The sequence below is a fragment of the Cyprinus carpio genome, chromosome A25, assembly GCF_018340385.1.
Source record: "Cyprinus carpio isolate SPL01 chromosome A25, ASM1834038v1, whole genome shotgun sequence".
Lineage (NCBI taxonomy): Eukaryota > Metazoa > Chordata > Actinopteri > Cypriniformes > Cyprinidae > Cyprinus > Cyprinus carpio.
The window spans coordinates 15,173,860-15,200,087 of NC_056596.1; the positions used below are offsets into that span (position 1 = coordinate 15,173,860).

Here is a 26,228-nt window from a genome sequence, read left to right on the forward strand (position 1 = left end):
TTTCATTATACTATTTACTACTACAGGTTTTTTTTTTTTTTTTTTTACTGAAAGCACGTCTCTGTTTAGTTTCTCTTTGGTGGTATTTCTATGAACCTGCTTGCCTTTAGGTTAGGTATTCAGCGGTTAATATGCAAAGTATATCTTGGTGTAAGAGGCACCAGTGTCGTAGGCCAAGAACTTTTAAGCCTAGATCTGGTAAAGTTCTCTAAGGTCACCATGCATTGCAGCATGTTTTTTTTTTTTTTTTTTTCGTAACCATTGTTGAGGTTCATTTTCTGATTATTGATGTCTGTGTTTTGACTAATTGACACCATAGAAGACAAACTGTTTGGAAGATTCTTTCTATTAACTGATTATGAAAGACCCCTGACTTTTTGATGGCTTTCATTGTAATCCACTGAACTACTCTCGAACACCCATTTAGTAGCTTTTGAACTCTGAACAGCGCCAAAATTGATGATAGCATCCCAATATGCTGTCAAACAACCATACCGATCATATTTCTTTCTGGGTCTATTATCGAGATTATAACAACATTTTTTGTCAAAACAACATGGTTCAGTCAACATCTAAAAAAAAATATCTAAGACATAATTTAAGGGTCCAGAGCCCAACTAAAGCAAACACTGATCTCATAACATTGTTCCTTCAAATGAAACAATAAATTCAACATCTAAACCTTAGTTTAATTCCAATAAGAGCTCTCAGTAGACGGTCCGGCACGAAATAAAGTCAGTCTGGTTACCAGCAAATCCCCAGTTGTAATTAACACTCTGAGTGTGTGACCTCATAAACAAACCGAAGTAGTTGTTACAAAGTAACACGGAGCAGTGTTGAAGTTAATGATATAATTAGGTGTTTGATTTGAGTGAATTGATTGACTAATTATTGAAGACACGTGTGTTACAAGCGAACCCAAGAATACAATCACAATTTTGTGTGTCACCATTATGTGGTCAGATATTAGCTTAGTTGGATCTTGACCCCTTAGTGGTTACTTTAGTTTTGTGTGGCTGTGGTAACTGAGTTATAACAGACAACAAGACCGAGGAAATGTGGTCCGTGTTGTTGGTTGTGTTTTGGGTCTGAACTTTGATTGGATTGGTCTTTATTTATTAACTAAGTTAAATGGGGAAAAAGATACAAGACCTTGCTTTTGGCCCTAATCAGACAGATGTTGTTTTAAAAGTTACATGCTACATAATAAATAAATAAATTTTTATTGAGACACACAGACATCAAGAATCAGCGTGGCATCACAACACTGGTGACCATCAAAAAGCATGTTATGTCCAAAACCTCATAATTTTGGCCGTTTTATGTTACTTTTTAGGTAGTTAGTTTGGATGTTCAGATGTTGATCTGTTGTGTCCTGAATATGCTGTTTGTTCACCTTTGTTGGCGATTCATACACTGTATTCTTGATGTCTGTGTGTGCCTAAAATAATAATCTTGAAAAGAAATCAAACAGTTTGCAAGGGACCCTTACAAAATTTATAGTAAATACAGACTCTTTCACTGTGATGAAAGTTGTTATACTCGATCAAGGAAATATACTCAGAGAAAGACTCTGGTGAGTTTCGTTATTTAAGGCACATAATGTTACATTAAAAACTAATCATCAAACCTTATGAACTTTTACTCTCGTCTTATCTGTCTGTTATAACTCAGTTATATCAGCCAAACAAAATTTACTTTAAAAGTCCAGGTGTCAGAATCCCAACTAAAGCAAACACTGACAACTATAATGGTGACACACAAATTGTGTTTTTCTCGTTTAGTGTTCTGCTTGTTAACATCAGGTGTCTTCAATAAATGGTCAATCATCACTCATTATCACCTATTATCTCATTAACTTTAACACTGCTTAAATTAACACTGGGGATTTTGCTGTGTACTAATAAGTGGAGCTGGTGATTCTGTTTGTTAACAGCAGCTGTTCATCACTAAAGCTCAATCAGCACTTAATTAATCACTTGATTACATAATTGCAAAGTTTTAAACCTACATGGTTTAAGTAAAGGCAATCTGTTTTACTCAAACGGTTTGAGTTCGGTCTTTGTCCAGGTTTTTACAGTGTGAGGTCTCTAACTGCACTTTAATGGTCAACCACAGCAACTCGCACTACAAAGACTTGGCAGAATTGATGGATGGCCCAAAAAATCAGGAGTGGCGACATTAAATCCTTTAGAATGTTTGCCCTCAAAGTGCGCGCACATTAGTTGGAATGTTTGGACCAACTTGGAGCTAAAGGATGGACAGAACTCAAATGTGGGTCTCATGTTTCACGTCTTCTTGCCAAACTGCCTCATGATCTTAAAGCAAACTTCAGAAGGTTTGTGTCACCCCATTCCAATCCCAGTTCCCAACACTGATAGAACTTAGCGACTGGCTTGAATATACGAGGCTCAGAATACAAGAGGATGAGACACATTGTATGCTAGTAATGTAAGCAGAAAGCTACTCTCAGCCACAGAGAGACCAGCAAGGAACTTCAAACCAGTTCAACGATTTGATTGCTTACTGTTCTTGCATAAGGTGGTTGTGTGGCTGTGTACACCGGCAGAGTAGTAAACCGTTCCAAGTTGCTAACAAGCAGCTCAAGAAGGAGAAAAAAGAAGAACCATAACAAAAGGATACTGCAAACAGGCTGCAACACGTACGGCATGACTTCAACCAGGGGTGGCAGCGGGAGGGTAGCTAATGATTTCCACAGACGTGCTGAAATCAAGACGATCAATGGTGAAAGGCAAGTTAGTCTGGCTGAAGTCAAAATCACATGAAGTGCTTTTTAGTGTAGTGGCACCAAGATGATTCACCATGATCTGCACCAGGAATGTATCTTTACGCACAATCTGTCAGGAATAAAACAACACGAAAAATGTGTGGAAGAGGACAATTAAAAAGAAACTACGCAAAAAGACTAAGTCAAAGCCAATATAGAGGACATGAAAAACTCGCCCCATAGCTGCCTGACAGTTGTCATGCCCACAGCAGACAGCTAGAGCGTCTACGTTACTGTCCTAATGTTCTGGTACACAGCAGCACTAGTGCAGTAAAGTTCGTTTTGCAGAGGTCATCCAGTGAACTTTGAGCCATGGGAAGAAACATAGGAGAAAAGGGCGCAGAGTACGGGGAGAAAAAACAGTCAGTTCTGAGTGCTTGTTACCACTACCAGCGATGACTTTGATATGGCAGGGGACTGGAAAGAGCACAAGAGCAATGAGCAAGCAGTTGACAGACTAGAACGACGTTCTCATTTAGAAACTGGCCCTCAGGAAAGATGTGGGAGTGACATCACTTGATCGACTGAAGGGGCCGGCTTGTTTCATTGTCATTAGCCTCTGTTTTATTTCAGGAACTTGAACACATATGCCATTCTGAAGATCTTCACACGGTTTTGACCTTCAGCTTTCAGGAGAGGACAATGTTAATGTATTAAGTTGGCAGACAAAGACATAACTTGAACTTCACAAGGACTTCCAGTGAAATGATTATTAGCCCTCCGTACACTGCATGAGACAAAGACATAACGGATCGTTCTCATGGGTGCAGGCTGTTCGATTATCAGTAGCCTCTGTAGAGGCAAGCCAGGTCAAATGCCTTGATATCCCCATTCTATCCGTCACGCCTCTGTCACAGCCAAAGGCTAGATTGTGAGTTGTAGCATCTTGTCGCTCTCGATACTATCCTGTTTAAGTTGCGGGTTAAAAGAAATACAGACATCTACAAGTCGCGCCATAATTCGGGGTGAGACTGGACGATGTGCGCTAAGGAGAGTGTATTCTGTACGTGGATTGGTTGCTAACGAGGGTAGGATAAGGCATTTAATCTAGCAGACACAGAGCTGAGTACCGTACACTTCAAAAGACACTCACCTGCCCTACCCAGAATGTCCTAGACAGGCTGTTGAAAACACAGACTTGGGGTGGACTCTGCAGCGGCACCCTACAAAATTCCGGGGGCCATTCCCTTTTTCTTTCCCAGTTCAAGTAGAGCTTTACCGCATCTCCACACCCCCCTCCATTCACCCACAAGCAAAGGCCCCTTAACCTACCCTCCACTTTGTCACCAGAAGGCAAGAACTGTTGCAACACTTGTAAGAAACTTGTGCAAATGTGACCACAAAAAGGACTTCCCGTACAGGAGTGGAGAAATTGATCACAAATCAAGGCAAACACAGAAGCAGTGCAATTCTTGATGAGCAAAACAATCAAAGGGGTGGGGCCAATCAAGACAGTACAAAAGTATGCAAACACACCACCCTCCTCTTGAAATAACTCTTCCACTCTTTGCATCACTAAAGAGCAGTAGACAGCTCATCATGTTAAGAAGTCAACAGAAAACGCCTTTTGCAGAACATCAGAGTCTTGCATTCAGTGTACATTAATGAAGTGCAAAACTTGAACATGCTGGTTACACAGAATCTCTCGCTAAAACTGCCAGAGATCAGAGAAGAAGCCATCAAACAGGTACATACCAGGGCCTGTCACAGGTGGCCGGCTGGGCTGAAAAACACAGAATGTCTTCATGCTCATTTAAGCACCAGAGGACAATCTTAAATCGATCCAATTCTATTGCCTGTCCCACGAGCAGCTTTGGGACTGTCTGATCACTGTCTGGTTCATCTTGCATGGGAACCTACAGGCAAAAATGTAAAATCTGCTAAACCTGTTGTAAAGACTGTAAAGAGATGGACCAACGAAACAGAGCAGGATTTAAAAAGCCTGTTTTGACCTTGCAGTTAGGTGTTTTTGAAGCTGCTACTACCCGATCTGGACGAACTCACAGGGCCGTAACATCATATATTAGTTTTTGAGGATATATGCATTTCCTACCAGGACTTGTTAACATTCAGCAATGATAAGCCATGGTTTACAGCTAAGCTCAGACATCTTACGTCCAGGCCAAGGGGATGCCTACAGAAATGGGGACAGAGTCAGCAGCTACGAAATCGGAGCCAGGAACACACTGAACAAAGAGAGATTAGAGCGGCTAAAGACCTACGCTAAAAGTTGGAAGACCAGTTTACTTTAATGTTTCTCGTTGTGTGTGTGGTGGACTGAGAGCCATCACTAACTACAAGACACCATCCTCCTGCACTGGGGCTAATCCAGCGACTTGCTACTGACCTGAATAGGTTTTTATTGTAGATCTGAAACCCCCCATTTGACCATCTCTCTGCAACCATTAGCACCTCCTGCAATCCCCCTCTCCACCCCTCCTGCTCTTCAAATCTGTGAAGATGATGATGTCGCCAGGTCTTCAGGAAGAACAAAGAAGAAAAGCACCAGGCCCAGATAAGCGTTACACCAGCCTGTGTCTTGAAAACCTGTGCTGAGCAGGTCTTGAAAACCTGTGCTGAGCACTTTCTAGATCTCTGGAGTTGTGTGAAGTGCCTTCCTGCTTCAAACGCTCCACCATCATCCCCATTCAAAGAAACCCAAGATTACAGGACTGCTTTGACTACAGACCTGTGGCTCTAACATCTGTCGTCATGAAGTGGTTTCACAAGGAGAAACTTTCAGCAAGAAGCAAGCCACTTACTTTTACAGGTGTTCGCTGGTTGACCCTGGATATGGCGGATGGTGGGAGATGAGGTTGGGGTTGGTGGTGGGGTGTGGGGGTTCTCTTCTTTGTTTTGTGGATCATGTCTTTCGGTTTGTCGAGGGGGGGTAAGGGTTGTGGCGTTTGGTATGAGGTGTGGGTGGTGTGGGGGGGTGGCTGGAGTGGTGGTGTAGGGTGGGGGGGGGTTGGGGGGGGGTGGGGGGGTAGTGAGAGGGGGTGGGGGTGGTGGGGGTGGGTTGGGGGTGGGGGGATTTGACAATGACCGGGGGTGTGGGGGGGTGTGGGGGTGGGTGGGTTGTTGGTGGGGGTTGTGCGGGAGTGGGTGGGGGGGGGGTGGTAGAGGTGGAGGGGGTGTTGTGTGATAGGGGGGAGGGAGACCGAGGCGGGGGGTGTGATGGGGTGGGGGGGAGGGTGTGTGAGGGGGTAAAGGGAGAGCAGTGGGGGCTAACAGATAAAAGAGAGACGATAGATCCTCAATGGGAGCATCCTTTCAGAGAGGGCGGCTTTGACGTGATCGACGGTTCGAATAAACAGAAGAGAAAAGGGGGGGGTAGGGGTATGGGTCGGTGGGGTGTTGTGCTGAGGGTTGAGTGTGGGGTAGGGGCTGTTTGGTGTGGGTGTTGTGTGTGGTTGGGGGGCTGGGGTAGAGAAACTATAAGGTTAGACGCAAACAGACGCGAAAGAAAAACCACACCAACATAACTGAGGGAGGAACTACAGTCACTATCCGAGTGGTTTGCGGCGGGGGCCCGGAGCAAGTCGGGGGGGGGGAAGAACAAAGCTCGTAAAGCCGGAACATAACACACCCCCATGTCCCAGCAAAGTGGGTCTTGGAATTCGATTCTTCTTGATACTGTAGAAGTTCTTACCCCATCTTCCTGCTACCCCCCCCCCCCGCCCCATCCCACATTCCTTCTCTCTCATTTCTCCTCCTCGCCTCTTCCTTTCGTTCGTTATCAGATCACTCTTTACGCGCTTCTGTGAATGCTCGAACGTGCATACGGATCAGTTGACATATATCAGTACAAGTGATAAACATGGCGAGACTACAAGTTTCATTTGTCGCTGCGAGATCGAAGAGTGGCAACTCAAATGACAACAGTCCTATACCACACCGACTACTCGAACTCTGTGCTGCCCTGACTGGCGCTCAGCTGGCTGCCCACCTGCCTCTGATGAAAGAACTGACCATCAAAATTGATCAAGAACTAAACTGGACTGACTCCACAACTGTATCTTGACTTGGCTTCAGTCAGACTGCATGCCAACTACAAGGTGTTTGTCGGAACGTGGGTGGCCTGAGATACAAGATCTTACAGACCCAAAAAGCCTGTGTTTATATCAATTCAGAGCTGAGCCTGTATGACATTTACCAGAGGACTCACTCTCTCTATAAACTTACAACACAAAGCCGCTGGAATCAAAGTCCGACCCACAGTTCTTAACTCAGCCAGTTAGTATTTGGCCCAAACAGCCACTTCTTGATGCTTGTAGGTGATGATATTCAAGAACAAGGGGGGGCTAGAACCCGCAGTTCTAGCTTTCTGTGGAGCGCTATCCTCCCAGCCAAAATGATACTTTCCAGATATCTCTCAGTACAATTCACATTCAAGATCTGATTAAGGCTACTGCTATTTACCTTCAATGGGGCGGCAGACAAAAGTGAACTCCACTGTGTGACAAACTACACACAAGCTGAACAGGAACTTCTAAGACGTTTCTCAAGTTGAAAGCTTCCCAGAGGAAACAGACAACCCACGCTCCAGTTTAGGTAACCTGTATCTTACTCGAGTCCGTCTTCTTACTCTAGCCCCAGAGTATGATCACGAAAAGCCAAATTAGTCAGAGTAGGGTGGAGCGTGCCTCCCGCAGATGTCCAAGGGTCAAGATCAAGTCATCTTTATTTATATAGCTGTCCTTTAAACAAAAAAAGATTGCGTCAAAGCAACTGAACAACATTAATTAGGAAAAAAACAGTGTCAATAATGCAAAATGACAGTTAAAGGCAGTTTTCATCATTGAATTCATGGATGTCGCAGCATCTCAGTTTCAGCTTGAAATAGTAAATGTGTGCAATCATTGGCAATCAAGTCAATGATATCGTGGTAAATGAAGTGTCCCCAACTAAGCAAGCCAGGGGGCGACAGCGGCAAGCAAGAACCAAAACTCCATCGGTGACAGAATGGAGAAAAAAACCTATTGGGAGAAACCAGGCTCAGTCGGGGGGGGGCTAGTTCTCCTCTGGCCAGACGAAACCAGCAGTTCAATTCCAGGCTGCAGCAAAGTCAGATTGTGCAGAAGAATCATCTGTTTCCTGTAGGATGTAACCATTTGGACTCAAATACAGTCCACCCCATTGTCTTAGATCCTGCTCACCCTCTTGTAAAGCTTCTGATTCAACATTACGATAACCTCCTGTCACATCCAGGACCCGAGCGTGTGTTCGCAGAACTGAGATGGAAATATTGGATCATAAGATGCAGAGAGGCAGTTAAAAAACACCAGCGGCAGCTGCTTTGAATGTAAGAAATGGCGAGGGAAGCCAGAAATCCCCATGATGGCAGATCTTCCCCAGTCTAATCTTAGACTGTTTTGTCCAGCTTTCTATTCGACAGGCATTGATTGTTTTGGTCCATTCCAGGTTAAGTTTGGACGTAGATGTGAAAAACGTTGAATATTGTACAAGTGCCTTGCTACCAAAGCTGTTCATATTGAACTTCTATCGAGCATTGACACAGACTCCTTTCTTATGTCGTTAAGAAGGTTCATAGCTCGCAGAGGGTAAAACCGTAATGAAGTGCTCTCTCTGACCACGGTAACAAACTTCTAAGGAAGGCACACAGAACTTCGACATAATGCCTTCATTAGAACTTCACCCAGCCTTGAAAGAGCATCTGGCTTCTCAACCACTGATGCCATTTCCGTCTAAAAACCCACCAAATGCAAACCGCATTTTGGACGTGATCGTGGGGAGAGAGAGGTTAGGTCTATCAAGACTGCACTGCACACCTCTCTTGGTTCTCAATCCGTGCCAGAGGAAGTACTGATCACTGTACTTGTGGAAGTGGAGGGCATATTAAAGAGCAGGTCATATGGGTTTTTGAAAAATCTCTCTTTTGCAGTTTATAACGTAGCTGAAATCCTTAAAATGAAAAACAATCTGCCAAAGTGTTTAATCAAAAAAGTGCATGATATAAGATATTGTCTCTCAAAGAGAGAGAGTCGGTTCTGAATTGCCCGTAACACGATTCATTATTTTTTTCGACTCTTTTTGCCTGTTACCGTGTACGTCACTGGGTACACATTTGCATAATCCCTGCCTGCCCGCAGAAAATACGAACAGAGTCTGATCTGCCCACAAACACTTTTGCTATTAGTGCCTTTTACATCATGTTAAGAACGCTGTGTTTCAAGGATACCACATCGAAATACAATTTCGAGCCTTTTTTTGTTGTGTGCTTGTCATTTTTTACTTCAAGAAACTGCTTCTCGTAATCTGGGCTTTTATCTTCGTTGGCTTCTAATCTTCTTAATTTGGACTAACAAGCTCTCTGAAGCACCACCTGTAAGTAGTACGGCTTAGATACGGTGTCTAGGTGTACATTTTCATTGAGTGCTCAAAATATAATTTTTTTGTGCCAATATGTGATGTATACCCTAGTGCAGCTTTAAGTTTCCAGGTAAAGCGACGATATTACTGGTCTGTCTACTGAAGTATTCTAGAAAATTCGCAGTGAACCCTTAGAATATGTCGATTATTGTAGTACTAGACGACGTTTGTTTCTAATTTACGTTGTTTAATATAAAGAATGTAGTGTAGCACACAGGCTTTATAATAAAGTGAAACTGCCTCCGTTTATTGTGCTACCACTGGCAGTTTACAGGGTTAATGCGGGAGAGATGATGATTTTTCCGCTGGTGCTCCTGGTGATACAACTGTTCTGCGTTCTAGATTTAAAAGTTAAACCAAGCGTTCTTTTTGTCTGTCGTTTCAAAGAAAAACAAACATTACAGTAGGAACAGTATTTTTTGGTTTTACAAACTGTATTGTTTCATACAGTTTGTCCACGTTAGCACTATCGGCTACGTATCCACCTGTGTTCACAGTTTAGCAGCTAAACTTTAGCTGTGGGCACGATTCGCTTGCATAAGTGTTTTTGTATTTTATGTCATTATTAGAGTTGTGACGTTCGCGAACGAACCGATTCTTTTGAACGGCTCATAAACATGAACGATGGGAGCCGAGTCGCGGCTGGAGGGGAGCCGTGCTTTCTGTCGATTCTTTTTTCCTATGCGTGTTTCACACAGATGCACACAAATGAGCCTCCTCCGCGAGACAGAACAGTTATAGGGGAGGGGCACACCCAGCGCATGCCAAACCGTTATATCGTGATTATATTAGTTATTAGTTGTGCACAGCACATTCCTTTCACGTGAGTACTCCAGTTGGAACAAAACCCCCACTTTGTGTTCTTGGTTCTTGACGTTGAAAAGGGCTGATGTCCTATTGCAAAGTTGTACAGTAGTAATAGTATGTAGTAAGTAGACATTTCCATTTTATTCTAATTTTTAGGGTAGAAACGAAAGAATCTACTTTAAATACTTTTTGTTTTTCTATCAAAATGTTTCTTGTGTGATCAACAATATTCTTGTGTGAAAGTGTTTGTAGTAAAAGCTGTTTTGCACAGAAATTCATTGCAGCCCCGGCTTTTGATTTTTTGATGTGTTTTATTTGTTGAGTAGGTATTGTATGATAACATAAATCAACGTACTTTACACACCACCAACACTTTGTACTAAAGGTAAATCCAGCCAAATAGTGATGTCACTGTCTAAGCGAGGGATTTGTGCAAACCCTATGGAAGATATAGTCCACACATGACAAATGAGGTAATAATCAAGATTTCAGAATAATTCAAACTCAGATATTGTGTTGTTGATATCTGAGTTTTAATTATTTTGACTGACAAATCTCACCTCATCCATTCCTCCCAGTGATTATTTCCAGGATAAACTGAGATGCCCCCAAGCTGGCTTCTTAAAACTGACTAAATATTAAAAAAGAGCCGGCTCTTTGAAAGGAACGGATCGCAAAGATCCGGATCCCCTCAAAGAGCCATAAATCCCATCACTAGTCATTATAAGAACGGATTGACTATATTATTGTTTTATGTAAAGGTGCTTTGTCAATGGTAGCGCTGGCTAACTGGCTCAAGGACTCATCTCTGTGCCAATCACAACAGGTTTTGGCCAGCTGACCAATCAGAGCAGAGTAGGCTTGGACAGCTGACCAATCAGAGCAGAGTTCTGCTTGAAAACACATCATGTCCTAATCATTGGCAAATGACTTCTAATATTAAATGTAGTATATTCTAGAGAAAATTACACAATGTTTTTCTGACCTTAGATGCATTTAAACCTGATGTAGGGGACTCCAATACAATATTGGGACACTTTAAAATACCATATGACCTGCTCTTTAAGCAAGCAAGACTATTGCATTATATATATATATATATATATATATATATATATATATATATCTATATATATATAGATATATATATATATATAATTAAACTTTGGCACATGATTTGTTTCGCTCTGATCATGCAGGTTGTTTAGAAAAGGTGTTATTCTAAACAATAAGATTTATGTGTGGAGGATGAGAAATGAGCAAAACAGTATCTCCTGAATAGACACTGAAGAGAGCCATATTTACTCACAGAATATCTTAGAGACGTGGGGTTTGGGGTCCTTGGATTCGGACCATTAAGCAACCACCTAGCAACCATCAACAAAAACCTAGCAACCACATAAAAACACCATAACAACTGCGCACAATACCCTAAACTTGACTATATGCACAGTTGCTTCCTGGTTTTAAATAAGCCAGCTCAGTCATTTCCGGTCACCTGTCAAAATCAGCTGTGCTGTAAGACAAGCATCCTTTGCTCGGTTTCTCTTCATAATGCATTCACAATTTGAAGAACATTTTTGTTCATCTAAGAGGACCAAATGTCCACATATACTGTTTCAGGAATGACAAACGCGAGTGTAAATAATTACGCAAGTGTTAATTGTTCCGCGAGTCATTGCTGTGATTGATTGTGATGACTGTAGCACAACATCTGATAAGAAGAGATGCGAATAGTAAGTTCAGAGTAACAATACTACACTGTAAAAAGTGATACTCTATATTTACTCAATAAAATTGTGGCAACAGATTACAAGCAATATTATTAATTAAATTTAACACATTAGAATTAATTAGAATTAATCATATGAGAGGCTTACAAGCAATCATTCAAAATGAGTAAAATAACATGAAAAAAATAAGATGTATACAAAATAGTGTTTTGTTGGACAAAAAACGAGAAGCACCTGGCTGCAGCCTGTTATATAAGAGGCGGGTTGCACATGTCAACCCGCCCCATACCTACTCTGATTGGTTCGATCGTCTTTCATAGGCATACATGATGGCAAAATGTGTGCGTAGTTGGTGTAAACTGTTAAAAATAATACACTATATTTACTTAATAAAATTGTGGCAACAGATTACAAGCAATATTATTAATTAAATTTAACACAAAAGAGTTCATTAGAATTAATCAAATGAGATGCTTAGAAATTAACCATTCAAAATGAGTCAAATAACACAAAAAATAAGTAAAGTTTAAACAAATAAAAATAAAAAACATTCCTTTGAGAAAGAAAAACAAAACACTATGCTAATGAATACTATGTTATGCATACCAGGCCAGTAGTTGGCGATTAAGAAACTCAGCGCAAAAATGTAATTCACAAATTCATGTTTTTGTTGCTTACATGGAGATGATACAGGCATAGTGTTCAAAAGCTTGTGTTTTCAAGCCCCCAAAACAGAGTTATTGAAGACACCTGATGTTAACAATCAGAATCACTGAAGGAGCATAAATCTACATTTTGGTTACCATTACGGTGGTCAGTGTTTGCTTTTAGTTGGGCTCTTGACCCTTAAACTTTTAAACAAATTTTTTGGTTGCTGTAATTGTGATACAGCAGTTAGACAAGCCAATAAAGAATAAGATCAGGTGGTGGTTTTTGTTTTGACATCATTTGATCTGGATTTCTGAGATGGTTGTGTCTTATCAACAACAGGCATCTTTTGGCTGCACAGTATAAGGTCTGGTGTTTTCAGCATAATCAGAGAGATTCTTAGAAGCATTTCTGATCAAGACATTTAAAAAAAAAGAAATTCATTTAGACACGCAGAGATCAAGAAAGAGGCTGAGAACCTCAACAATGGTGACCATCAAAAAACATGTTGCATTGCATTCTGGGTGCCACCAATCAAAACTAATTTATGACTCCCATCATGCTTTGCGGCATGAATACATTATGAGCTGAATTGTCTTATATTTATTCTTATTTTATTTTATTTTTACATTTTTTATGCAATTTTTAGTAGCTTGTTTTTGTGATGCTTACAGCTCATCTGTTAATCTGAATATGCTGTTTGTCACCATTCTTGAGATTCATACTCTGGTTCTTGATGTCACTGTGTGCCTAAAAGAAGACTTCCCTTCCCCACTACAAATTTTTCTTAATCAGAATTCTTAAACTCTGGATTTTACAGAAAACTCAAAGAACAGGCTCTATTTATAACACTCAGGCCAAACAATGATTATATCAAATCATAGCCATCACCACCTGAACATCTTTACTCTTAGCATGTCTAGCTGTTATAATTCGGCTACAACAGCCATACAAAATATAATAGTAAAAGAGCCCAACTAAAGCAAACACTGACCACTATAATGGTAACCCTATAAATGTACCCTTTTCTCCTTCAGTGATTCTGTTTGTGAACTTTAGGTGTCTTATATAACTCTATTTTGGGGGACTGAAGACACAAACTTCTGAACATGATGCCTGTATCATATCTATGTAAGCAACAAAAATGTGAATTTGTAAAAAAGTTGATGTCATGTGCATGCATATAATGTTTTCGAAGGGTGTTTCATGATCGCCAACTACTGGCCTGGCATGTATAACATAGTATTCTTTAGCATAGTGTTTTTGTTTGTTTGTTTGTTTTCAATGAAATCAATAATTTTGTGTACATTTTACTTATTTTTTTCATGTTCTTCTACTCATTTTTGAATGGTTGCTTGTAGCATCTAATTTGATTATTTCTAATTAATTCTAATGTGTTAAATTTAATTAATAATATTGGATATAACATTTTACACAATTTTATTGAGTAAATAAAGTGAATCATTTTTTTTTACAGTGTACAGCAGCAACAAGTCCATGTTGGCTGAATCTATTTAACAGCTTCTACAGTTAAAGATAACACTTTAAAAATGTAGTTTTTAAATTAAATCTAAAAATATTTCATTATTTAATTGTTATACCAGTCATAATTAACTTATTTAATTAAGTATTTAAATAAATAACCCTTCTAGGTTGTTGGTGTTTAGGCTTAATTATTTATTTTTGAGATAAAATTCCTGCAGTTGCTATACTTTATACTTCAGTACAGTAAAAGTGCTCAAATTTGTTATAATATTCATTTTATAATAAATCCAAAAGCAAGACATGAAAAAAAAAATGTAGGGAGTTATAATGGTAATTTCATGTCAGTTTCATCATAAAAGTCTGTCTTGCGCCAGGAGACAATTTTTTCACATTTTTTTTTTCATAATGAATGAAAAGTCAATCTTTAAAGTGGATTTTACTGCACAGTTGTAGAGTCTTATGTTCATGACTACAAAAATAACTTATTGATTATCAATTATGATGTTGTTTACGAGATAGGATCGCTTGCTAGCTAACATTAGCCTTAACAGTTACAATAGTGTTTAGTTGTCTGCGTTTAAATGCATTTAAATGTTTTATATTACCAGGCTCGGCATATAAAATTATATGTTGTTAAATGTTGTTTAATAACATGAAACTGTATATTAATGTCACTATCATTATTTTGTTTCTCAGTTTCTGACAAGAACAAGGCAGGAGAGGTTTCCGGAAGGGTCTCAACTTTCACATGGTCAAGCACCACTTCCATTTTCTTCATAAAAAAATTAATAAATAAAAATTGTGAATATTAATATTTCTATTATATTAATATATAATATAATATTTTATTACAGTAATGTTTTCCTTTTTATATTTAATATAATCATTTTATTTATTTATTTAAAATAGAATTTTCTTATAAAATAAAAAAACATAATTAGGTAAATATAATTCACAGATTCACTATTAAATTATATTACATTATAGTTTTAACTATGAACACAACATATCTATAATGCATTATAAATGAAGGAGCATTTTCCTGTGTTTTAGAAGTTTGCAGTATGGGACGATGCTATTTTGAACATGTCTATACATTTTATATAAATATGAATATAAAATTAAATGAAAATAAAATGTTATTTTTTAACATTTCATGATTATATTACATTATTTTATATTAAATATTTCACATATTTATTGAATGTGTATTTTGACTAAAAAGCATATCTATAATCCATACATTTTAAGTGAGGGTGTGTTTTGTAACAGGTTTGTGGAGTTGCAATCCCACACAAAAGTAAAGTCATGTGAACGGTTTGTTGTCCCCTTCCTGTTCGATAGCTGTTCTGCGAGTAAGTATGATCACACTTCGCTGCACATGTTTATGCGCACTGTGCCTGTGTACAGTACGCTGTAGATATGAATGCATTCTTCAAGGCTACTCTCTTTCCACACGTGCGTCTGTAGCTGCTGTCGTGCTGTTGGGGGAGCTGTAGTCCCAGTGAAGCTCTGGCAAGCCATTCTTACCATCTGCTCTCTGCCTTTCTCACATGCTTCCTGTGTGCGTCTCATCTCCCCGAGAGACTGGCTCCTGGACGCTTCGACTACATCCGTACCTCATTTTATTGATTTTACCATCATCTGTGTTTAGTTCTCAATGGTTAAAGAGGTTTACACTGGTGTCACGTGGTTTTTCCACTCGCTCTCCTCCAAGGTCACAGTCACCAGCTCTTTCACAACCATGAACCATGGGGGTTCTTGCACTGGGCATCCTGCTCAACCTGGGCATCATCTGCATCTTTAGTGCCGGTTTGCCGCGAACACCTTCATCAGGAGTAAAAAGCTTTCTTGACCACTGCACACCTCACTGAGCACCTTCCTGGACGATTTTACACTATAGCGCACTTATACAGTCACTTTCAATTATACTTTTCTACTAAGAAGCTAAACGTTTAGGCTCTCACTCATTGTAGTTTCCTTTTATACCTACGGTTTATTATCTCAGCTGAAACCCTAATGATAATCGTGAGCTTTCAGGTGGTGTTATTTTATTCTTTAGTCATCACTGTGAAAGGTTGAGGGTTGAATGACTCTAATATTGATTTTTACAGGTTATATTCTAACATAGTTTGGGGTTTCAATAAACACAACATGATGCTTGTGTCACTCCGTATTAATGTTGTGTAACATTAACTGGAAAATAGCATTAATCAGGGATTTTATATTTGCATATAACATCATTAATATAATTAATCCAGTTTTATTATTGTTGCATATCAAAATACACAAAAATTATGGTGGGCATCATATCTAAACTACTGGCAGGTTGGTGAATTTTTCCCCTTTAAATATTCATATTTGTAATGTCCCTTTTTATTATAATTTGGATTTACTGGAACACCTCAGGTGCAGTAACAAATTAATTAAGGGCTTTTTTTCACTGTTACGTATCGTGAAGGCATCATTCTCCTACTGAACTGCATCTCATGGGAATATGGGGCTGCACTGGAGTCCTTCACTGAGGTTTAGATGTTTCTAGACATTTGGGGAACAGCTTTGATTCATGTGTCGTCCTCTGCATCTGCTCACATTTCTGTGGTAGTGTTGTTTTGTTCATTGCAGGTTTATGGCATACAATACACTATTTATATTCATACACACGCTTTTCATATTTAACTGCATTTTGCCAATGCACTTGTGGATCCAGTGCAAGCTCGAGATTGTTTTTTTACTCATGTAATTAGTTCCGTTCTGTTCTTAAACCAGAAATCAAAGCTCGTCGTTGTGTATGGCTAAACTCTTAACCTCTGTCTCTCATTTTGTCCTTTTTCTTTTTCGTTTGGTCTTTAAATCTGAGGATTCAAATATGCAATCATTATCACAATATCTTTTATTTGCCATTGTCAATATTTTTGTAACAAATGTGTAAAAATATGAAAGTGCCTAGAATTAAACGGACTCATTGTTCACTGCAGTGTTTGTCCAGCTGTTGTGGTCTCATTGAATACAGAGCGATTACACAAATAGCATTATTGGCTTAACACACAAATGTATGAGCCAGTTCTGTTCCTATAATTCTGTTGTGTAATAGATGTTTTTGTGAGTAAGAGTGTTTGTTTGCACTATGCTGAAGATTTGAGGGATCCTCCTTTGACATCTTTCAGGTTCTGTTTATAGAGAGTGGAGTACAGGTATCTCTGCCTTTCACTGCTTTATATAAAAAGCACATCATTAAGCATTTTAAATGATTGTTTTTCTCATTTTTGTATAATTATATTGAGTTTTTATTATGTCTTATACATAATTTAATTATTAATTGATGAAATTAAATCCAACTTTTATACAATAATTTGAATAAAATGATTATAGTTTTGTACTTTAAGATATTTACTTGTCACTCAGCAGGACATTTAAAGTTGACTGCAAGTTTTTGTATTTATTACATTATATTAATAATTTAATTATAAGTTATGTAATTAAATTATATAAATGAATTTAATAATCAGCTGAACTAAAACTATATTTGTACCTTCAAATATTCACTTGGAAGGAAGTGGAATCAAATAATCAATATAAATGTTTATACATATGTTCAGTTCTAAAATATCTTATCTGCTAGATGCTTTTTTTAATGCAATCTCAATTAAATATATATATATATATATATATATATATATATATATATATATATATATATATAGTATATATATATATTATATTACTTATGGTGAATGATGGGAAATGTCCTATTCAAATGATAATATATAGGTCCATTTCTGGATGCTGATTGGTCAAAACCGTGTTATAGGTACGGATCATATGACTTCAGAAGACTTTTAATATTGTACAGATTACATTTATTGGATTTTTATTTGTTATTTATTTTTTTGTCCTGCTTGAAGCTGGACAAGTGCCACTGTCTACATTTGTATTATCATTTCTCTTTTAACATCGGACGGAATATAATATAATATAATATTTACGACGTGGCAGTTTAGCGCTACATGAGAATGAATAACTAATGACTATCACTTTAATTGTGCATCACTGGTCATTTTATCGTCTGAGGCAGGAATACACCGACTGCCTGGAAAAAGGGTGAAAGGGAAGAGGTCCAGACACAAATGACCCGTGAGAACTGAGTTTAGGCACCGCAGAGCCAGCGATACCATTACCCAGAATGCATTACAGTTCTCTAGAGTCTCTGAGCTGAGATTTCAGGCAAAATAAAAGGCTTATTTTGTCCTCCTTAATTCAGATATACTGAATATATGATATGTGTTTGGCTTCCTAACGAAAGCACCCATATATTTGTTCATTTTTTGTTGAAGGTTCACGGTTGCCACATTTATAATTTAGAGACTGAGATTCGGAAACAATGGGCTTTTTCAGGCTGCTGTACACTGTTCCTGGTATGTCTATGTCGTAATCTATAATGACACTGAGGTTTCAACTTCACCTCCATCTGTTGGTTCCTGTAAAGATCCTCTTTATCTCCCATCACCTCTGCCGAGTTATTTGCACTCAGCTATGTATTTAGTTTATTTTACATTTAAAAGATGTTAACATTTAAAATATTTGTACAGTTAAAGGGATAGCCCACCCAAGATAAAAATTCTGTTATAATTTACTAACCTCATGTACAGGTTTGGAACGACCTTCTTTCTTCTGCAGAACACAAAAGAAGATATTTTGAAGAATGTTGGTAATTAAACCGTTTCGGGTCCCATTGGCTTCCATAGTACAGACAAATAATACTACGGGACCTGAAATGGTTTTAAAATGGGGGAATCCCTTCTATTTTTAATTTAATTTTTATACAACGGAATATTAGTGACCATAACAATGCAGAATATTAAATATCTCCTTCATTTTACATCATAACATCACTTGGTTTTACAGTTTCCAAAAAATACTCTTTTTATTTACAGGCCTAAATTACGTTTGAATTCCATTTTCAGTGTGGTCTCAAGACTTCTGGACGTCACCCCACTCTGTGTATAATTAGTTTTATATAAAATAACAGTCTATGGTGTGTTTGTTGACTGAAATGACTGATATTTTCTACACATTCAGTTTCTGGTAAATGTGTACTGTAATCCATAGAGCATAATATGAACATCATGCCAAAATAATGTGAGGTTAACATTATTATGACATACAAAAATTAAGTTTAATACATCGATTATACATTGTCTATCCAAATTGTTATATTTATGTGTACAATGAAATAAATGATAGTGTAGCTGTCAGATGCCAACGTTCTGTGACTGCTATTGTTTAATTAATGTTAAAGGAAATTATCTTTAATTTTAAACTTTAAAAACACTGTTATGATTTCCAGCTTGTATCTGTGTAATAATATTCAGTCTCTGAAAGACTAGGTAAGATTGAAAAAAACCACACCTATTAATTAAATAATAAAATGGTAAACAGTGAGCACTGCAGCTTAACCTGCTGTACGATCAATTAGTATTTGATTGATTGATCTCTGCCCTTACACCAGTGTCATGCTGGACGTCCGGCTGTGTTCAGAACTGCATACTAGCATACTGCAGCGTGTGGCTCTGAAGTGATTCATCGCAAGGCATTTATGGCTAAAATACAATGAGGCCATAACTGAGCGGCCAGCTCTGCCAGCAGCCCTGCATGAGAAGATGCACTTGCTTCGAGCAGGTACGAGGCCGTTCAAGCTCTCGCCCCGTGTGAGGCACTCAATGGCCTGAAAAGAGGGAAAAAATATGTCATATTTACAGTTAGACTGGAAAAAAGATGGTATTGGTAATCATAGTTTATTCTGCTACTTTAAACTGTTTTATATATGCTGTTCATTTAATAATGCTGAAATGTGACATTTAATTAATTAAAATGTGTGTGTGTGTGTGTATATATATATATTGAGTGACCCCAAATTAACAAATTGTAATTTACAGTTATTACAGTTGATATGTGAATTATATAAATGGGGTCATACAATGTGTATTTAAAAAAGGAACGAAACTCCACAAAAGCATGATAAAAGTCTGATTAAAGTAGTCTGTAGTAGATAGGAACATTGTAGTCTCATTCCTGAACAGATGACTCGTTCAAATGAATTGGTCAAAAAGAATCATGAGTCATGTCCAAATCAAAATGAACTTTGTTACTGTGTGATGTCTGATATACGTTACTAGCTGTTCATGTGACAGACCTTTAGGTAAAGCTACCAGTTCTAGGAGTTTTGTTTGAATGTACACTATCATTCAGATGTTTGGGGCTGGTGAGATTTTTAAATGTTGTTGAAGAAAGTCTCTTGTGCACACAAAGGCTGCATTTATTTGATCAAAAGTACAGTAAAAACAGTAATATTGTATTCTAAATTAAAATAACTGTTTTCTATGTGAATACGTTTTAAAATGCAGTTTATTTCTGGTCAAAGCTGAATTTGATTCATAGAAAGTTCAAAAGAACAGCATTTAATTGAAATTGAAATCATTTTACTGACCGATTGAATGCATTTCTTTTTTCAAATGCAATTCATTTTCCCAAAGGACCACTCCAAAGCTCCAGATGTCACTCTCCGTGGTGAACTTCCTGTACTTCCTTCCAGCGAATGGGCAGCATGGTCCTCCCACCGACCTGATGATGGGATTGAGAGTACATATACAAAATCACAAATGAGCTCTGTTTAATGTCTAATGTTTCTCCCAGACCTTATCTAAAGAGATCTGAACTGCATCTCAAATTGTGACGCGAGTCAGAGATCTCAATATGAACACAGACACTTTTACTTACAATATATTTCTGCTAGTTTCAGGAGAAACATGTGAGGCGATGTTGAAACTGAAATGAAGTGTTGTACCCATAGTAATCAGTGCTGTAAATGTCTCTCGACATCCCAAAGTCCCCGATCTTCCCCAGCAGCCCTTCTCCCACCACACAGTCCCTGGTGGCCAGGTCTCTGTGGACGAAGTGAAGGAAGCGAGGTCCATCATGCCCGAGGCGATCCGAGCTGCGATGTGGAGCATCTGGGGAAGAGTCAACTGACCCATCGGAGGAACCTTCATCTCGTCCAGGATACGAGCATCTGGACCATGAGCCCTGTAAGAAAAACCACGCACATCATATAACAGCTTCTTAAAAACATAAACCTGAGAAAAGAGATGTGTTTATTATTTTTGCATTATGTGCATGTTATCTGAATATGCATTGATTACCCAGATAGCCTACTAAACTTTCCGTGATGTTTAGCATACTTTCAGAGCACACTACAGTCTTAAGAATAAAACCTCAGAAAGGTTTTTGTTGAACAGAACAGTTTTTAAAAGAACCACTTTTCTTAGTGTGAATACATAGTAATAATATAAAGAAGCTTTTGTGGAATGGAAGGTTTCCATGGATGTTGAAGGATCTTTATGTAATCATTGATGCCAATAAAGAACTGTTATTTTTAAGAGTGTATGTGGAAAACTGTATCCCATGCAGTCTGATTCATCCTTGATAGATTGCTGCAGGGAGTTTTTGTTTTTTGTTTTTTTGCATCACCCTGGTTCCCACAGCAAAAAGACAATAGGATTTCTCCATTGGGTTTTGGATTATGGCAGAAAATAAGCCTAGTGACCAACAAAAGTTTCTGATCCTAACACGTTTTGTTTTTTTAAGATGATCTTCATAAACTAACACATCTTTTAAAGCCTAAATATGAACACCAGAAGTAAAAAGATAGGTTAGGTTATAAACTAACTACACCACAGTTGCACAGCAATTGTTAAGAGTGTAAGCCCAAAATAAAATGCAGAAAGGTGACTTGCAGGCAAGATTATTAACTATAGCAACAGGTCTGTTCTTTGCAATAATAAAAATTAAAAAATTAAAAACCTTGCAAATGTGTTTGGTGTTTCCAAGGTTGTCTAAGAATGGCATGTATGAATGTCCAAGGAAGCTCTTCGGATTCGGACTGCTGCACCATGTTGCTGGCGCTGTAGTTAATTCGCTGTGAGGGGCTGGTGGATGTTAGACTGACATTAGAAAGCGGTTGAGGTCTCCGTGTCACATGAACTCAAACAGCATGGCCAGAGGTTCCCCGTCTGCACACACACCGTAGATGCTGTAGCACCGTGAGCAGCTCGGCCTCGCGCTGGAAGTCCTGTCCGGTGGACTCGTTGGTGACTGTCAAGGTCTGGATATGAAGACAGTCAGATATTAAAATGTAGTGAGCATACAATGTTCAAGAATTTGGACACTTCTAAAGAAGTTTAACACGGGTAATAGATGTTTGGAGATGAACTTGCTACTAACTGTTATTCAAATTTGAAGGGCAGTTCTTCATTCTGTTTGCTACTTCGATTTTAAATTCATTACAATTTGAATTACTGAGTTGGCGCTCAGCTCTGGTTTAGTGTTTTGCAACAGTGTTTTTTAGTATTATTTCTATAGTATTATTAATATTTTGATATTTTCAGTTGTCTTTTTTTTTCATTTTAATTAGTTAAATTTTTAGTAATTTTGTTATGTGCTTTTTTCCTTTTAGTAGTCTTTTTTTATCTGTTTAGTTTTAATTTGTATTTCACTTTTAGTATTTCAACTATTTTAATTAATTTTCTTAAGATTAGATTTATTTTTTAAATTTAGGTTATCTACTATTTATATTTCAGTGTATTTCATTTTTAAAACAATTTATTTTTTTTGCTAATGTAATAACTATGTTTTCTGTGGTTGTTCTGAATGTTGTTGCAAATTTAGCTTATTTAGCTAGATATCTAGCTGGTTAACATGAATGTGATTCTGCTAGAATTGTTCAAATTACTTGTGATAGCCTCTTAAGACCCTGCGGCCTCATATGAGGACATTATATTTTTGTGAATTTCTCTGAGACTGTACATGCCACAGATTTAAGTCTAAAAAAATAATCTTGAAAACTAAAAATATATTAGTGATTTAAAAAATCAATTGTTTTTGCCTATGCATGTTCATTCATGTCTTTTTATTTTAAAAAAGAAATTGAGTCCCAAACCAGAGTCCAGCGTGCCATCACCTGAAGACAGAGGACTTGCACCGAAGTTCATGAAGTGAAGAGATATGGCCAAATCATCCTCAGTGCCGAGAACAGACGAACCAGTGAGCACACAAGCAGCTCCGTTTCCGTGTATTCTTTTTCTTTCTTCACATCTATATCCTGAGCCCATGTTAAGTTCATTAACTTACTGGCAATCACTGAGTCATCTGAAGTGCTCTACACAATTTCCTGTGTATAGTTTGACAACATAGACATCACATTCTCTCTTATTTCCTTGTATACTCTCAGCCACTCACATTTAACATTTTGACAGCTGTTTACTGTTAAAGTTGAACACTGGTCTAGGTCGGGGTTTTCAAACCTGTCCTGGAGGACCCCCAGAACTACAGATTTTGTATGTCTTCCTTATCAGACACATGCAATTCAGCTCTTGCATTCTCTATAATGAGCTGATGAGTTGAATCAGGTGTGTTAGATGAGGGAGACAGTCAAAATGTGCAGGGCTGGGGGTCCTCCAGGATAGCTTTGAAAGCCACTGGACTAGGAGGTGATCAAATAACTAGATGTGGGCACTGTTTTGCAGTTGCTACCCAGCTAGCAGGGAACGTTCTTAGAACTTTGGCTAATGTTCTGATAAGGTTCTGTGAAAAGTTCTTCCATTCATTTGAAGGTTAAGTGGTCTTTAAAAATGTTTTAAGAATGTTTTTTCTTTTTCTCAGACATTTTTTGTTGGATCTTTAAATGTAAATTTCAGACATTTAAATGTTGAAATATATATATTTTTTAATGTAACCATTTGTTTCAGAGCATCCAGAGAACATTCAAAGGTTACATTCCAATAATGTTTGCAAAATGGTAACATGAATGTTCCTTTACAGGGATAGTTCACTCCCAAATGAAACATTTATCATCATTTACTCACTCTCTACTTGTTCCAAACCTTTATGAGTTTCTTTCTTTTTGGAAAAAATGGAAAAAAAAAATACTATGTAGGCCAATGGCTAGTCAACTGTTTTGGGGTGAGTAAATGATGACAGAATTTTCATTTTTAAGCGAACTATCCCTTTAATATTTTCAAAACCAAGAAGAAATGTAAAAAAAAAAACTGGACATTTTAAACCTTCAGAGAACATTCAGAAATAATGTTTTCATAACTTATTTATTAAAATTAATAATAATTAAACCAAAATGAATTTGACATAACATCAAAATAAAAATAATTGTAATTAAATGTATAAATAAATAAAGATTGCATCAATCTGTATACTATAGTGAGTAGAAAGAAAAATGCATATTTATAATATTAATTTTTCACAATGTATATTGGGACTGTACACACGGAGCTATTGCACAAAGATGATCATATCTGGTGGTCCATGGCAACGTCAAGATTGAAATCCCCTGGTTTGAAAAAGTAGTATTACAACTTTCCTCAACAAGCAGCAAGATCTGAGGTCTCATGTGGCACACATGATTACATAGTGTTATTAAATGCTTGAGGCTCGGAGTGTGTTCAGATCGGGAAGTGTGAGGAGTACTGCTGGCGCTTGCCTTGTTATATGTGGTTTAAAATTCACAACTAGATGCACATACAAAACAGCATCTAAACAGATATCTGGCAGAATGTTTACTTGATCTAAAGCAAATCACTCTGGTTTTTAGAAAGCTTCTCCTTCAAATCACAAAACCCACTTAACACTGTAAAAAATGACTGAAAAACTATGTCAAATCCCTACAGAAAAGTATTGTAAACCCAAAAACATAATTTTTTTTGTTTAATTCACAGTGAAATTTTGTAAACTATTAAACATAATATTTTGTTATATTTACAATAACAATATGTGATTATAATCAAAATTATTTGTTAAAAATGACAAATTATTGGTATCAAAAACAGAGAAATACTGTAATACTCATAACAAAACAATTTTGTTAATTTGACATGCAAATATTGTAAAAAGTAAAGTTTTAGTCTGTTGTTTTTAAAAATACAAATAAAGTGTGTATGTCACTTTACAAGTTTATGCCGTAGGCTAATTTTAGCATGATTGATGAAACGATGCAAATTGAGGTAATACATTTTTTTTTCACAAAAAAATTAAATAATAATAATTGTGAACCTGAGAGGTTGCCCATCTATATATATAAAAATATGGCAAAGTAACACTTCTGTTCAGTCCCAACCTTAATCATTGTATGCTTTATGTTTCTTTTAGTCTTTCAGTTTTAATGTAATACTTAGCTTAATGGTTTAATATTTATTTTTATAAAAAATAAAATAATAGATTGAGCATCGTATCATTATCACAGGCTAAACAGTGCGTCTAATTGTCTTTGTTTTCTGTCATTGTGCACTGAGGCCGCATAATTTAGAATTTCATAGCGCATATGAAGCTCGTCTCTGATTGGATAATCGGGGGGGGGGGGACGGTTGTTTGGCCGAAGGTTGTGACTCTCAGTGATAGCGGGGCGGATGTGACGGTCTGAGAGATGGCAGAGGGAAGTGATGTGTCAGGAAGTGAAATCGGAATGGAAGTAGGTGCCAGTGGCGGGGAAAATGAAAAAGATGGTATATGGCATACTCAGAAAGGTAGGTGAAAACGTAAAAAGACTAGAAAGTTAACTGAATCTTCCCAGTCTGATAAAGATGAGGTACATAGTGCGGGAGTAGTAGAAGTAGCAACGGAGTTTAAAGTAGTTGTGAAATTGATTAAAAGAGGGCGAGTCGTTTAGTAAAATGGAATCCGGTTAAGCTTACAAAGGAGATAAACACACTGAGTTGGAAAGTGAAATGTGGCGAAAGTCTTGAGGGACGGGTCTTTGTTAGTCATCTGTAAGGTTGCCCCCAAACACAAAGAGAGAGCACTCAGTCTGAGTAAAGTTTTAGGTGAAAATGTGAGTGGAAAATTGCTTGACAGTGTAAAGTATTTGCGTGGTGTTTGCATTACAGGCATCCCACCTGAGGTCCCAGTCGAAAGAAATTAAAATCCAATGTATCGGGGGAGGAAAGGTTGTAGAAGTTAGACGACTAAAAATGAAAAACAGAAATGGGGAAAGGAGTGATAGTTTTTCAGTCAACTGTTGAAGTTTTGAAGAGAGGGTTCTACCAGATAAAGTCTGTGTTGGTAACATGAGTTATGGTGTTCGGCCGTTTATTACTCCACACCACTCTGTTCGATGTTTTAAAATGTCAAAAGTTTTGACATGTCGCGGGGCAGTATGTAAGGGGAAGCAGAGGTGTGGGAAGATGTGCCGGGGATCATGAATATGGGAAATGTGAGGAAGGAGCTGCCTTGAACTGTTGTAACTTGTGGAGGTGAAACATAGCTCAGCTTACAGGGGGATGTACCAGTTATTGCACTCCAAAGAGCTGAAG

General features: G+C 37.8%; 1 long non-coding RNA gene and 1 gene segment (V, D, J or C); both read left to right on the forward strand.

Moving 5' to 3' along the window:
• LOC109079935 overlaps window positions 1-26,228 on the forward strand; it is a 65,601-nt gene that overhangs the window by 30,426 nt on the left and 8,947 nt on the right.
• On the forward strand, window positions 14,328-16,832 carry LOC109105701. Of its 2 annotated transcripts, XR_006153628.1 has the most exons (4): window positions 14,328-14,605; window positions 15,127-15,209; window positions 15,325-15,469; window positions 15,572-16,832. It is a non-coding gene; the product is annotated as an uncharacterized LOC109105701 (long non-coding RNA). The 2 variants fall into 2 exon arrangements; XR_002020426.2 differs by lacking the exon at window positions 15,127-15,209 and having other exon boundaries at window positions 14,347-14,605.